The 14,514-nt window shown below is 46.2% G+C and overlaps 1 protein-coding gene across 8 annotated transcripts in view; it reads left to right on the top strand.

Moving 5' to 3' along the window:
• The window catches only part of LPP (LIM domain containing preferred translocation partner in lipoma), a 334,290-nt gene that overhangs the window by 22,143 nt on the left and 297,633 nt on the right, over positions 1-14,514 (top strand). For 2 of the 8 annotated variants that reach the window (XM_083868547.1, XM_083868550.1), the window contains exon 3: positions 3,668-3,771. The exons of 4 other annotated variants lie outside the window; for them this stretch is intronic. The gene's annotated coding sequence lies outside the window, so the exon portion shown is untranslated. Of the gene's footprint in view, positions 1-3,667; positions 3,772-4,696; positions 4,776-7,257; positions 7,369-14,514 lie in introns of those variants that run through there. 2 more of the 8 variants (XM_083868548.1, XM_083868549.1) reach the window with 2 other exon arrangements.

Below are 14,514 nucleotides of genomic sequence, written 5' to 3' on the forward strand. Positions count from 1 at the left end.
GCAAGACAAACTGATGGTTCCCTGGTGGTGCTTACACCCAGAGGCTTTGGTGGGGAAGGGCTCGGCAGTGAGAGGCTGTGAGTGCCCAGAAGTCACCCCAGGCTGTGGTGCTGAGGCTTTAGACAGGCTCTGTCATAGCACGCACGGAGAGGCGACGTGGGGGTAATGACAAATGCACACACCAGAAATGCATACACAGACACAGGCTGTACAAGTGTAGGCACATGGAAACAAAGATGGCAATGCATATATAGTATATACTATACAGTGGCATATGAGAGCTTGGGGGTGTATGTACCAAATGTCTGTATATACTATATATGGCGATTAAAGAATGCATATGCATTCATGTTCTCTTTTTTTCTTTCTGTCTCTTCTGTCTTTCTGTGGAGCTGTTGCAAAACTACCAGATTCAACCTCCTGGGGAGCCTTTCTGGCCAAGGTTTTACAAGCCAGCACCTGCTTTGCCTGCCTGACTTCTTTCTATATTTATTCCTCTGCACCCGGTTTTTTGCCTTTGCCTGTGGAACTGTCACAAACATTTGTACTGGCTTTTGACTGCACAGGACTTCAGCTTGCAAGTCCTAAATCTGCCTTTGTGCATGGTGGAGGAGCAGGTGTTTGTGTGCGTGGTTGTGCATGTGTATGTCTGAGCATCCCTGATCCTTGCTATCTGCATATGGTCTGTGTCCCTGTGATTCTGCAGCAATCCCTTTGTTCGCTGCCCCTTCAAGATGTTTTTATGAATCAAATATTCTCAGTCATCCTCCTTATGTAATTTGTAATTTTTCATTTAAATTAGCCACCCCTGACCCAGTGGCTGCTTTATAACAACAATCTGTACTGCTGTGCAGGAGGCTTGAGTTGGATTTTTTCCTAGGACCCCAAGGTTTCGCTTCCCAAGCTCAGTACTGTGGCAAGGAGGAGGATTTGTGTTGCCATGTAGCAGGGAGCTCCTGGTTAGGCTATGGTTGGACATGGATATCTCCATCCCTCTGGTTTCTCTCCTCTGGGTTGTTTGGGGTGGAAGGTGTTCTGAAGCAGAGTCACTGAACACAGATGTTTGGGTGCCTCTGTTTAAAGTGAGCACAGTAGCAGGGGAGAGGATATAAAGCCATTTCAGCTGGGAAAAGGAGGGGAGATTCTAGTGCTGTCCTGGGGAAAGTCAGGCTGGGGGAGTAGCCGTGTTGTGGTCTCCCATCAGCAAGCACAACCCAGAAGAGACATGTGCCTGTTCCTGGTTCAATGGGTATAACTTGCACACGCTGAAAAGCAGTGCTAGGCTGCCTGCCAGGAGCTGGGAAATGGCTTGTCCTCATCTGCTCAAGCCCCTGTGCTCCCACCCCTTCTTAACAGCTCTTTTTGCTGCTGAAATGGAAGTCCCTCTAAGGTTACAAAAGCATTAGTTCCCGGTTTCAACCCCAAGAGCCATAAAACTACCCTGCCTGACTCCTGTTCAAAGGCAAAGGCAGTGTGAGCAGCCCTCATTCCCCCTGGGTTTTGTGTCCCTGTCCCCACCATGTGTGCCACTGCAGCCTGCATTCCTCTCCCATTCTGTAAGCCCTCTGCCTCTCATGCTGACACAGCTAATATTTCTCTGCTGGCAGGGCAGGCAAGGTGGTGGCATTTAACTCTTAGGGAGAACTTTGATCATCTCTGGTGGGACACCAGAGCTATAAGGGCTGGTCTGTGCCTATGATGGGGTTTTGCACTTCCAGATGTTCCCCTTCCATGCTTTTGTTCCTTTCCTTGACTTTGACAATTCTCTACTTCATTCCACTATTTGTCCTTATAAAAAGCAATACCTTAGGAATTGTTTTCTGCAAAGGGCTGGAAAACTTGAATCGGAGTTGGTAATACCTGCACTGACCCGACACATCACATTGGTTTTGAGAGTATCTCCTGTTTCTGACCATGGAGAAATCTCTGGGTGACCCTGCTGCTGGCACACAGCTCCTGTGAGAGGTTTTAGTGGGCTTTTGGAAAAATGATTAATCAGCTGCCCATGGAGAGTAAGTCCCAGCCTGCAATGCATTGAGGTTGTCCTGTGTGCCACTTAGTGCCACTTGGACTGTTGGTTCTTTAAAGCTGCCTTTTTGACCACCAGTGTAATGAGCGTGTGCTGGTGCTGCCTGGCAAGGTGGATTTTTTTTGCAGTGGATGGAACACAGAGTTAAATGTGGGTGTTAAAGGCAGAGAACTTTATTACCTTTTAAAGCAATGGTTTAAATGTTTTCTGTCACCTGTGGGTGCTAAACTCCTGCTGTCACAGGCCCTGACCACTGTTCAATTCCTGGAGGTCATTGCAGAGCCTCTGTCACTGCAGGATTTCAGCTCCTCCCGAAGCTTGTGCTTCAGTACCAGTGAAAGCCAGATGTACTGTAATGTCACTTTTTTACAATTTGTTTTGGCCATACATGGGCAGAGTCAGCTCTGGAATTCCTTCCCTATAAATTCAATAGCATCTTGTGGGTGGCGCTGGGGAATCACTCTGGTCTGGTTGGATTGCCTTGCCTAGGCAGCCTGTTTGCCTTGAAAATGTCCTGCTGTGCACATTCCTGAGAGGCTGCCTGCCCCTGGAGCGATGGCTGCAGCTACCAGGAGGTTGCTGTCCCATGCTGGCAGGCAGAGTCAGCTCCTGCTGCCTGCAGGTCAGCCTTTGCTGCTGAGCACTGATGCTTGTGGCAGTGCTGGCATGGGGATGTTGCTCTGGTGTGCATGCAGGCTCTGCAGGGATAGTTATGCCCTCTAAGAAAACTGCCTCTTAAACTTGGTTTGTGGGTTTGAGCATTGACATTCAAGTCTGTTTTCCAGGGGTAGGGAGGCTGGGTGTTCCCCAGTTCCCACCTGAGATGGGATACAGTGCTGTGTGTCCCAGCAGGGATTGATGGGTGCTGCCATCCTGGGACTCCTTGTACCTGCAGGAATCTCTTGTCTTGTCCTTCAGTTTGTGCCTTTCTGCAGAGCTGCCTTTTGTTTTTGTGTTTTGTTTTCCATAGCGCAAGTTCAAATACATGCTCTTTGTAAAGCACTAGCTTGATGAGCCAGGTCAGTGGAGATTTGCCTGTGCCAGGTGAGCAGCAGTGTGGGATGTGGTGTGACTGATGGTTGAGCCTGCCTTTTCTGGGCCAAGCTGGTGTTGCTATAACCACAGCCTGAATCTGCCTATTTGTCTTCCAAGAACACTCCAAAAAGCAGTTTTAGGGGGTTTTCTGCTGGTGAGTTGAGGGATGAGAAAGAGGTTTGTTGCAGGGGTTGAGCAGCAACAGCTCCTGGAGTTGCTCCCACTGACTCTCACTGTGCCTCCCTCGTAGGGGACAGGGATGCAGTGTCACCCATCATACCAGAAGGCTCCGAAGCACAGTTGAAGGTGATTATGTGTGGCCTCATGTCCAGGCTATGTGTAGGTCAGCAAAGGCAATGTGCTCAGCTCATACTTCAGAGAGGCAAGTCATCCCTGTGCCAAAGCCAGGGAGAGAAGGGTGATTTTTTTTTTTTTTTTTTTACATCCTTTGGAGTTTTGATCTCCATATTTGGAAATGTTTACCCATTGCTCTGATCTATTGCAAGGGAGGGGAGGTGACTCAGGGTCTGGTGGAAGCAGGATTTGAATTCCTGTAGTAAGGTTTTTTTTTATCCCCCCCCCCCCCCTTTCTTGTTTTGGAAGCTTGTTGTGGTCAGTTTTCAGTTCTCTCTTGCTCCTGGACCTTGTTCCAAATTTGATGTGCTCGAGAGGGAAGCATGTTAGCAAAGGACGTTGTCTGAATGCTGGTAAGTGCATCATTGCAGTTATAGCAAGCAACTTGGGTTGTTTTGGTGTTTTGGTTTTTTTTTTTTTTTTTTTTTTTTTTTTTTTTTTTTTTTTTTGTTTGTTTTGTTTTGTTTTGTTTTGTTTTGTTTAGTCAGATGGATTGCATCAAAATGTGTGCATTGCTGGTGGAGGCAGGCATGTGGATCAACAGCAAGGGACCCAATGAAACCTTCTGTAGCAGGGAAAGTTGGCTTAGTGGATTGGTCTCAAAGGCAAAATGTTTCTTCAGGAGTAGGAATAAAGATAATTTAAGCCAGTTCTCATTCAGTCATGCTTTTTCTTTTAGTTTCACTGGTTAGTGCAGCAAGGCAGCAGAGCACTGTGGAGTTAAAGGAGGGTATATTCATGTGGTCAGCAAGGAAAACATAGCTTAAGTATGATTTCTGTCTCTTAAGCAAAAGTGTGTGTTAAAAGGCTGCATAACACATGGGTATATTTCTCTCAAATGTTAATATTTAACTCTGTTCTCTTAGTTGAAGTTTAGCTACTATAACTGTATAAAGTTTGAGAGTCTGTTTTTTTCCTGTTGTTCTGTATTTTTCCTTAGTGTTAAGTTTTTAATCTGTCTGATATTGTAGCTGGCTGCCTTTTTTTTTTTTTTTTTTTTTTTTTTTTTTTTTTTTTTTTTTTTTCCTCCCTCCTTCTCCTCCTGCTCTTTCCTTTCTATTTCCTGAAAGGAAGCTGCAGTTCATCCAGACAGTCAGGAGTGTGGGGGGAACCTGGAAGATACTCTGCTTCCTGTTTTATTCATGGCAGCTAAAACCATGCTGGGGAATCTGGAGCAGAGATCCACCATCCTGCATTCCTCTTGTCATTTGGAGCATGTAACATGTACAGAGTGCTTTTAACACTGCTCTGGGGGTCATGGAGCAGCCAGTCCTGTGCCTCAGATGGAAAGCACTGCACTTCATCCTTTTACTTTGGAGGGGCATTGGTGAAAACCCTTTTATAGTTCCCAATGCTGGTTAGTAATCCTTGTATCTTCTCAGGTAACTGGTATTTTTAGGCTTCTTCAGAGCTGTTAGTTCATACTCTCTATCTTAAATTTAAGACCTTTGTTAAAAAGTTAAACCTCCTGTTGATTTTTATTTGCCCTATTAAAGAGGGCTTAATTCTCATTGGTTTTTCCAGAGATGTGGATTTGCAGTGGGTCTTTGAGGTACAAAACTGTCTTGATTGTCCTGTACAGGGAAAGATAGTTTGCATGAGGATGGATGTGTGATAAAAAACACTGGGCCACAAAAAGTGATGAAGGACTGCTGGAGCCTTTTCTGTGACTGGGACATGCTGGGGCTTTGTAGAGTTCAGCTGCATTTTAATCTTTGTTGTTTCAGAAGGCTGATTGGATTACTGCAGCTTTTGGGGTCAGGGCCTGGCTAGGTTGAGCTTGGTGCAAAGGAAAGAACTGCTGTCCTAAAGAGTGCTCAGACTAAACAGGCAGGGGAGGTGATGGGTTAGGAAACAGGGCCCTGGGGACGTGTATATGGAGCTGTCACAGCACCTGAAGCCTCAGCCCAATGACTCCTCCAGCAGACACTCATCCTCTGTCGTGCATGGTGGTGCCAAGCTGTGGAATTCTGGCAGTGGGACCATGGTCTGTGTTGCTCCTTGTATGCTGTGCTTGGCCTCTGTGTGTGCACACGTGGCCCTGTGCGATGGCCGTGCTTCTGGTGGCACATGGATGTGGCACATCCAGGCTTCACCAGCTGCCTGTGGCTGAGCTTGGTGTTTTGGGAACAGCACGGTGGGACTGGAAATGATGATGTTCTGTTCCCCTCGCAGTTTCCTCCCTTTCCTGCTCGCCAGGACGTGCTGTTTGTTGGAAGACAAGGATGAGCAGTGCCTGGGTGCCATAAGCCAGTGGTCCGGGCAGGGCTAGTCTGGCATGTCTGGGAAAGCACTTTGTGACTCTTAATGTTCTCGTGCTGATTCTTCTCTGTGCAACAACTCACCCCTGCGAGGATGGGACTTGAGAGCTGGACAGACTGTGAAGGATGAGCTCCCCATGTGCTGCCTGTGCCCCCCTTTCCTGTTGGGTGCTGGGCAGAGCTGGGGGAGCTCTGGACGACAAGGCGATGCCCATGGCTGGGACTGCAGGCTGCCAGGGCTCTCCATCTGGTGTTTCTCCAGGACCTGAGCAGATTCAGTGACCACTGATGCTATCCAGGATCCACAAAGGATTTTCTCCTGCTCCAGAAACAAAGCCATTAAGGGCTGACCTGTAAATTAATACAGCTGTCTAAAGATTTTTTTTTTTCCTCCTCTAGCCTGTCACCAAGTAAACACTCCAGCCTGAGAAGCCTTCCATGGCACTGGCCCTCAAGAGTGTTCAGAGAGCTCCATGCCTGCTTTTCTGAAGCTTCTCTCAATCTCTTTTAACGATGTGTTAAACTCAAAGGACATGTAGGGAGGTCTGGTTCACAGCCAATCCTTCATCCTGGCTGTTGCCCTGGTCAGTCCAGGGCTGTCACAGCATAGTTGGCAAAGGGGTTACACCAGCACTGATTTGACTGCTCTGAGGGAACTCAGTATGCACTAAGGGCTGGGTGTATGTACCCTACAGCAGGTAAGAGATAGCACAGGACTAGCACATGTGGGCATGGAAGGAGTGAAGGTTACAAACCTCTGCACATCTTATACTTTGCATTTCTTTAGGCAAAGATTTTGGATCCTTTAAGTTCTAAATTGTGCCTGAAGGCTGAGGAAAGTGGTGTTACTGTGGTGTGGAGGCATAGAAATTAGGGCACTGTATAGCAGATTTGGGAAAAGTGCAAATCTCTGTACTTCTTGTGATGCTTTGTGCTCAGCTCCTGCAGACACAGGTGAGTGCTTTGTGGCCCTTGGGTAGAATGATGCTGTTAAACCCATCTCTCTAATAAAGTCATAATTTTCTGAGCACAAAATATTTCTGCATCAGTTGCTTAAAGGTAAACCAAGAGACATTGCATACTTCATAAAGTTGATCTATGTTGCTAGTGGGTGACATGATCTCAATACATACTGTTACATTAGAAATATCCAGATGGCACCTCACCTAATTGTATGATTGCTCTTTCCTGGGATCTGAGTGGAGTGCAGGCTTTTAACAAATGTCTGTTGTTATTAGCTTTATCACACACGTTCTCCTCTACCAGCTGGTCACACAGCAGGTGGTCTCACTCACAGCCTAATTCTTCAATCAGCTTTGGGGGTGACTGTGTTCACCTGTGAGTTAGGTATTTGCATTTCGGATGAGATCTCCAAGTGTGAGCAACTTGTTTGCCTCCAGTGAGTGTGCTGGTTCAAAGACTACCTGCCCAGAAGGAGGAAATGGGTTGCTCTTGTTGCTTTGCTGATGTCCTTGAATAGTTAACTCTGCTTACTGTTTGTCCTGGTGGAGGAGGATAATGTTTTAAAGAAATATCAGGTTTCAGAAACCTGGCTGCCTGTGGTGGAGAGGAAAAGAATCCTTGTGCTGTGCTGTCTCACACCCCTACTGCAAAAATATCAGAGGGACAAGTTCTGGTGAAGCTGCCTGTTTTTGGCAGCCACTTCCCTCCTACATCCTTGTTCTTCAGGTAAATCCTTCTTCAACTCCATTTGCTGTTTCCCTTTCTTCCCTGAAAAGTCATTATCATCCCTTGAAATTAAGAAAGGGACAGGAGGAGGGAATAAATGGATGTTAAGAAGTAGAAAACAATCAATTAAATAGTACATAGCATGTAATTTTGCTTGGAAACTTACCATGAAATTGAGGAGCACTTTAACAACTAGTAATTTAAATTGCATTTGAACACCTCTAATGAGTTGTTTGCATAGGAATTTTGGTCATTTCACAGCAGGTTGTTGTACCCCTTCATTCAGTTTGAAAAAAAAGTTTAAAAATTTCTTGATGAGAAAGATGCTGTAGTCAACTGGTCCAACTATTGCTAGTAAAAGGTGGTACCATGGAAATTTTGCAAGGCTCTGTTAGATTCAGAGCCATTTACATACTTAGCATCAGCACTTCCAGTGTTAAATATGTGGGAATTTGATGCTTTTTTATCTAAAAAAAGATTATTATTACTAAAAGGTAGGAAAATAACATTATCACTCATGCACTCAGCAGCATGATAGAGTTGAGGAGGCAGAAGAAGCTCCTCCAGACTCCTGGAGTGGGGTTTGCAGTTGTGGGATTGATTCAGGAGGGAATCTCTTGGCTCAGTCCTTATCACTGCAAGCAAATTAAAACAATGCTTTGGGATCTCATCCTGACTTGCTCCACCTTAAGAGGAACGACAGAGAAGTGCTGATTGGCTGTGCCTGTGGGGTATTTGTATTTAAGTTATTAGTCTTGTTTTTCCAGTGTTTAATGCTCTCCTCCACCACTGTTTTGCTTCTAAAATGCCAACAATTTTCAGCAAAAGGCAATATCAGCCTAATCATGTTGCTACTTCGCTACTGATTGTGCTGGAAACAGACTCTATAGGAAGGCAAATGCAAGTTGCCTGTCGCCTGTTGCTGAATGAACATCCCGTTTTCAGAGCAGGGTTTTTGCAAATCCGTGGGTATGCTTAGCATATGGAAGGGGGTTCCAGTATCAAAACAAATCTGGCCTCCTGTTTCTGAATGTGTAGGTTGTTTCTTAGAAGATGGAACCTTTAAAATCTGTCCCTGCAAACATGGCTGTTAAATCCTGCTATTTCAAGAGGTGTGAGGCAGCTGTCTGCACTGAGATAAGCTATAAAAAGGCAGTATTTTCCAAACCCGGCTTTTTTAGCTGTACCTGCCAGACAGCTTGGCCAGCAGGAGTTCACCAGGAGTGTCACCGCTGCTGCCCTTTTATGCACAGGGTGCTGAGCGATGTAAAAACTTCTGGGCAAGTTTCCAGGGTCAGCATTAAGCACCAGCTCTTCCATCTCTGTTGGGTGAAAGGCTGCTATGCAGGAAGGTGATTCCGTGTGAAGGAAGGGGGGTGCTTGTTGGCTTGGTGTTCTTACATGGTCTCCCCTTATTTTCTAGGTGATTGACTTACGTTCTTAGTTTTCATTGTGTCTTTCTTGTTGCTGATTTGGTGACCATGTCTAAGCACAGGGGGATTTGAATGCCCCACTGTTGTTTGCTTGGAGACTTCCCTGTTTGCTGTGTAGTCTTGTGGGTAGTTGGTGAGTTCAGGTGAAACCAGTAACAAAAATTGTAAATTTTCCCGCGGATCTGGATGAGGTTTCTCACAGCACACTGGTGTTATCACATAGGCTTCCTGACACGTGTGCTTCCTGCAGTGCTTTGCTAGTTACCAGCTAATTTGCTGCTGAGATGTGCAAGTGTCAGAAAGCTGCAACAGATAACCTTGTAGAGGCTGTTAGGGCTGCAGGGGTGGAGAAGGATGTGCCTTTTGAGCATGTTCCCAGTGAAGTATTTCTGAAAGCTGGGAGGGCACTGGGGATGGGTGTGTTGAAGTGATTGGAGCAATGTCCTCATGTAGGTGAGAGGCTGATGTGTGTGGGGAGACAGGGTGAAATCCACATGGTGGAGGAGTGCAGGGAGCCAGAGAGCAGAAATCCCAGACAGCTTAGGTTTTCATGCTGCTAAAAGCTGATTCTGTATCTCAACTCAGTGAACTCAGTCTAGCAAGTACTTTTGCCCTCTTACTTTAATTGAATGAGTGTTTTATCACCTTGATTCCTGAGAAGTGCTCCACCTGTTACGCAAATTCCCCATCCTGGATGTCTGTGGTTCCAGCCAACCAGCCCAGTTCCGTGCATGGGCTGTGACACAGGTGGAGGGTTTTGTTTTCCCTGTTTTGATGTTTTTATTCACTGAAGCCCAGGCTGCCTCTTAGTGACCTTTGGACACCCTGTGTGTTGTGGGTAATCTTTTCTTTGTAATTTCTATTTCCTTACCCCAGTTCTGCATCTCAGCAGTCTACTTGCCTTTTTTCCAGCTTCCTTCCAAAGGCAGACACGCAGTCAGCTGGTGGGATTGGATGTAGATTTAATAATTGCTCCCTGACCAAACAGCCGTGTGTGTCTGCTTGTCCAAAAACCTACTGAAGACTGAACAGAAGTGCGATGTGGGGTTTGAAATAATCCCAGTGAGTTATTTCTGGCTGTGGTCTCTCCCTGTGGTGCTCCCACAAACTCCTCTACATCTCAGGGTTTGAGCTGAGGTTGAACTGGGCTGGTAAAGGCCCTTTGTTTCCCCACCTCCCTGTCTCAACTTTTTTTGAAAAATGCAGATAAATTCAAGTGATAACCTTGTAACAGATATAAGGAAGAAAAAGTCTTACAGGTAGATTAGTTTGCTGTGGAGGGAAGGCAAACACCAAGGGAACCCACACTGAGATACTCTGAAATGCTGAGGTGGTGTAATTATCTCTTACTCACCCAATAAATGTATCCTGTGCTTTACAAGTGGGGAAGATGACAATCCTTGTCCTAAAGATTCTGCAAAGACAGGCAGACAAATGTGCACTTGAGGTCTGTGGAGGGTTAGCACAGGTAATTGCTGGAGATCAAACTCCAGATAAAGCAGATTCCTGGAAGAGAAGGGCTTTTGCTGTGGGAGTTGTGGGTGATGAGAAGGATTTTTCAAGTGCTGGAGGAGTGGATAGAGAGAGGAAGGTAAATGGGTATGGAGGGAGGTGAGAAGACCTGAAAGGAAAGAATGTTGAAGGGGAGGGTAGAAAGTGAGAAAAGGAGTAGGAGGAAAAAAAGAGCAGCAAGTCTGCTGTGGGAGGGGATGGTGTACATGAGAGTTAAGATGACCTTAATGTCTCTTCGTTGTGTGTTAAAAGCTATGCCATAACTCAGCTACTGCAATTAGTCATCTCCCAGGGTATGAGGTACCAGTTTCTTCTCTGAATGGAGTGTACTGGTCCTGGCTGGAGTGCGGAGCTAGAAGATCTCCTGGCCAGGCTTGAAGGCCCCATGTGGTGGGGTGCTGGGTGGTCACATAGTGTCTGTGTCCCACTGCCAAATGTTAATAGGCAAGTGCATAAGCAGCTTGTCATCTACTTTATACCGTCGAAGTTAGTTTGTCCCCTAGAGACTCAGACAGCAAATCAGAGATTGGGGTGTGTGTGTGTGTGTGTGAGTATGTAGAAATGTACCTCCAACTTGCTTATCTTTTTCTGAGGCTTGTCTGATCCCTATTTATTTTTTTGTCTCCTTTTACTGTTGATCCTGTTCAGATCTTCCTTCCAACTCCTCATTTCATCCACAAAGTAGCCCCCCATCCTTCTAGTTCTTTTCTAGCTGCCTGTTAGACTCAGTTCTTTTGTAGCCAGTGTAAGGTGTGGGAACATGCAGGGTATCTCTGGAGCTCAGTCCATCCACTGTCACGGCATGCTGTTCTAGCAGGAGAGAAACCTGAGTTCAGAACATCTGAAATTGCCCATTATCTCTACTCATTTCTTGCAGTCCATAATTTGGGGGTGGGGAAGTGAGGGGAAGAGGAGGCGAATTGCTCTAAACATGACTCATCCCACGATCGATGGATACAAAATGTTCCATTACATTTTCATTGCCAAAAATGATTCCCCTCTCCTAACCCCACTTCTGTGAGGTGCTGCAGAGGCTGATTTGCTGGGGTTAGTGGTGGTGGCATGCCCAGCCAAAGGGTGTCTGAGTTTTGGTTCAGACTTTACTTTCTGGGTGGGCTGAGATTGAGCGTGGTGGAGGTGACCTGATTTCAGAGGGGAAAGAGACTCCTGGCTGCTCTCAGGAGATTTCATGTTGCTTGAGGCATGGAGCAGACCAGTTTGACGAGAGGAGTCACTCCCAGCCTTCTCTTTGGGGAGGGAGACCAACAGATGTGTGAGATGTGAGGCAATATTAAGGGACATAATAGAAAGTATCGTGGGCTATCTGCCAGCAGCCCCTCTGGGCTCGAGAGGTGTTTCACTGGTGTGTCCTTGCTGAAGTTTCCTGCTCTGTGCAGTGATGGGGTGGAGATGGAGCTTCTGGGTGTTCTCTTGCCTCCAGGTGTGTTTAGGGCAGTGATTTTATAGTCTGTTTACTGCCCAGGAAGGGTCAAAGCTCACCCAAAGCTGCACAGATGTTGCCAGGTGTATATAAACATTTACGTGTAAGTATGTATATGGTAAGGCAAAGAATTGATCCAAGTTTCATGATTCCATTTGTCCTGTCCTTCTTCCTGGCATGTTCATGAGCAGCTTTATGGCCAGCCCTTCTGTAACAATTGGCCATGATTGTATTTGTGTGCAGGAGGCTCTCTGCCACTCTTGCCTGGCATGGGATGGGAAGTATCACTGGGCTGACCTCAGCGGCCTCTTCAAAAGGCTACAAAGTATTTGCAGTTATTTCACATCTTTTCACCCACCACAATCAAGGCCTTGATCTGCGGGTAAACTTGCAACAGCACTTTAATAAACAAACCCCACTGCTAACAGGTAGGGTTTTGTTGGGGGAGTTTCAGCCTGTAAAGGAGCAGGCTGAGTTTGTGAGCATGTGCTCCTGATAGTGTTATCTGTTGGTACAAATGGCACCAATGGCATCTTCTGCTTCATCCTGTGCTGGGAGATGGGCTCTGTGGGGTTCTGCATCGTGGTGTGCTGTGTTTACAGGTGCAAGACCCAGGATGTTCAGCAGTCCCTGGTGGGATGTGTAGGTTGCTGCTGCTCTGTTTTAGAGCTGCTGTCACTGCAGCAGAACGTTACAGGATCCAGGGCGCACACAAATGTGTTTACAGAGCAAATAAAGGCGGGAGAGAAAAAAGGAAGAGCCTCAAAGTGGCTTTGGGTGTTTTTTAAGTGGTAAAGCTGAGAAATTCCTGAGCATATGCAATTAATGTCTGTTTAAACAGAAACTTCTTTTAATAGCTGAAATATCAGCTCCTACGGAAGAACTTTCCTGGTGGGTCTTTTTCATCTGCAGCCGCCTGCCCTGCCGGGGTGTGCAGGGGGATGTCTCCAGAGGAGCTGGGCTTCATGTTTTCGGTTGGGCTCGTTGGGTGTTTGCAAAGGGCGATGCCGCCCTTCTTCCCTGGCTTGCTTCCACTTCTCTGGCTGTGTGGAGGTAAAAGTGGTAAATTCCTATGAAAACTAACCCATTTGGGTCACGAGGGTCCTGTGCCTGATGTAATTTGTTTTTGTGAGATGTTGTTATTTACTCAGATCCTGGAAGAATATGATGCAGAATAAGCTAAAGGGCTTCTCTCCTGCTGGAGCTGTGTGTGCTTTGTCTGTGAGCAGGCTGCTCTCTGAGCAGCAGTTGTGGTGAAAGCTTGTGAAGTTCTCAGAGTAAAACCACTGGGGAACGGGGTACGTCGTGGAGGCAGGAGAGGGTGGTAGCAAAATCTTTGTAGGCTTGACCTGCCTATTAAAACTTCACAGGGTCTTACTGGCTGTATGGATGTCAAAGCAGCAGCCAGCTATGGACATGATGCTGTTTGTGTGTATTTCACTTGATTAAAAAAAAAAAAAAGTTATGAGGATGTTTACAACAGTCTTGCTGAAGCCCACTGTCGCCCTTCTCATTAGCTACAGCAGTGACCTGGGGCTTTCTTCTTGTGCTGGAACTTGCAAAGGTATGCTTTTTCCCTTTTCCTTTTTATCTTTTCCTTTTGAAAACACCATTAAAATGCCTCTCTTGTGCTTTACCCTGTGCTGTTGTCCACGTGTTTGTTGGAGGCTCCTTTGTTACTTGGACAGGTAGCTGTGAGGTGTGGTCTGCAGGACCTGCTTCAGTGGGGCTACACCACACCTAAGCTCAGTGATGCACAGGGCCAGATCCATAGCAGGCATGAATGGCAAAGTGTGGCCCTCACAGCTGTTTTGTCGAGGCTGTTATTCTCTGAGTATAAAGAAACCATGTTGAACTCTTTCCAGTTTATAAGGCTTTGAAAGCTTGACATGGACATGTCTCTGAGCTGTAGCTGCTGGATCTCTTGGTGCAGTTCATTTGTTGCTTCTGAGTGCTGGAAATGTAGTTTAAATTCTGAAATGTTCGAACAATCCATGCTCCCCTTGTAATATCTCTTTTTCCCTAGAAAAACAGGTGGAGATGTTTATCCCTCTCTCCCACTTTCCTTCCTCCTCCCAACCTTGGCACTGTTGTCCTACTGTTGTGGATCACTTGTGTCATGCACCAGTGTAGCATTTGTCCCTTGAGAACACACCAGTCACTGCTGATTTGTCTGAAATCATTGTCCTTGCAGTCTTGAATAATACCCACATTTAGCAGGTGGAGCTGATACAATCACTTCCAACGCAGCTGACGGCAGCTGGGTCAGTCTGTCTCACTGTTTCCTGCCAGAGGAGAAAATAAAGCACACGTGAAGGCAAAATACAGAAGTTTTCCCCTTTGTCTCCCCTCCCCAGCACCCAAGTCATGGTTTCCACAACAATGAAGAAGTCTCAGCCAATCTGTTTCACAGAAGACGCTGAATTTCTTAGAGTCAACGTTTCCATGTCTGACAAAGTTAAAAAACTTAAAAAAAAAAAAATAAAAAGGCCAGAGAGGCTGCATGTGGTCTGGCAGGCAGCCAGGCAAGGAGTGCTCTTTAGGGTTATTATTAGGCAGATAACTGTATCAAGAGCTTAAACATCACCCTGGGTGTGACGGCTGCGGTGCTCTTTGTGAAGTGCTGATGCACATTTCCTACTCGTGAGAGAATGTATTGTAGGACCTGAAGCCACTTTTAAAAACCTTTTTTGTTTGTTCTTTTTCCCCTGCAGTAACTAGGGTGCTAGCAGAGTTCCTGGGAAGTGATTGCAGGTGCTC

This window comes from Zosterops lateralis (genome assembly GCF_965231275.1).
Source record: "Zosterops lateralis genome assembly, chromosome: 10".
In the NCBI taxonomy this organism is placed as follows: Eukaryota; Metazoa; Chordata; class Aves; order Passeriformes; family Zosteropidae; genus Zosterops; species Zosterops lateralis.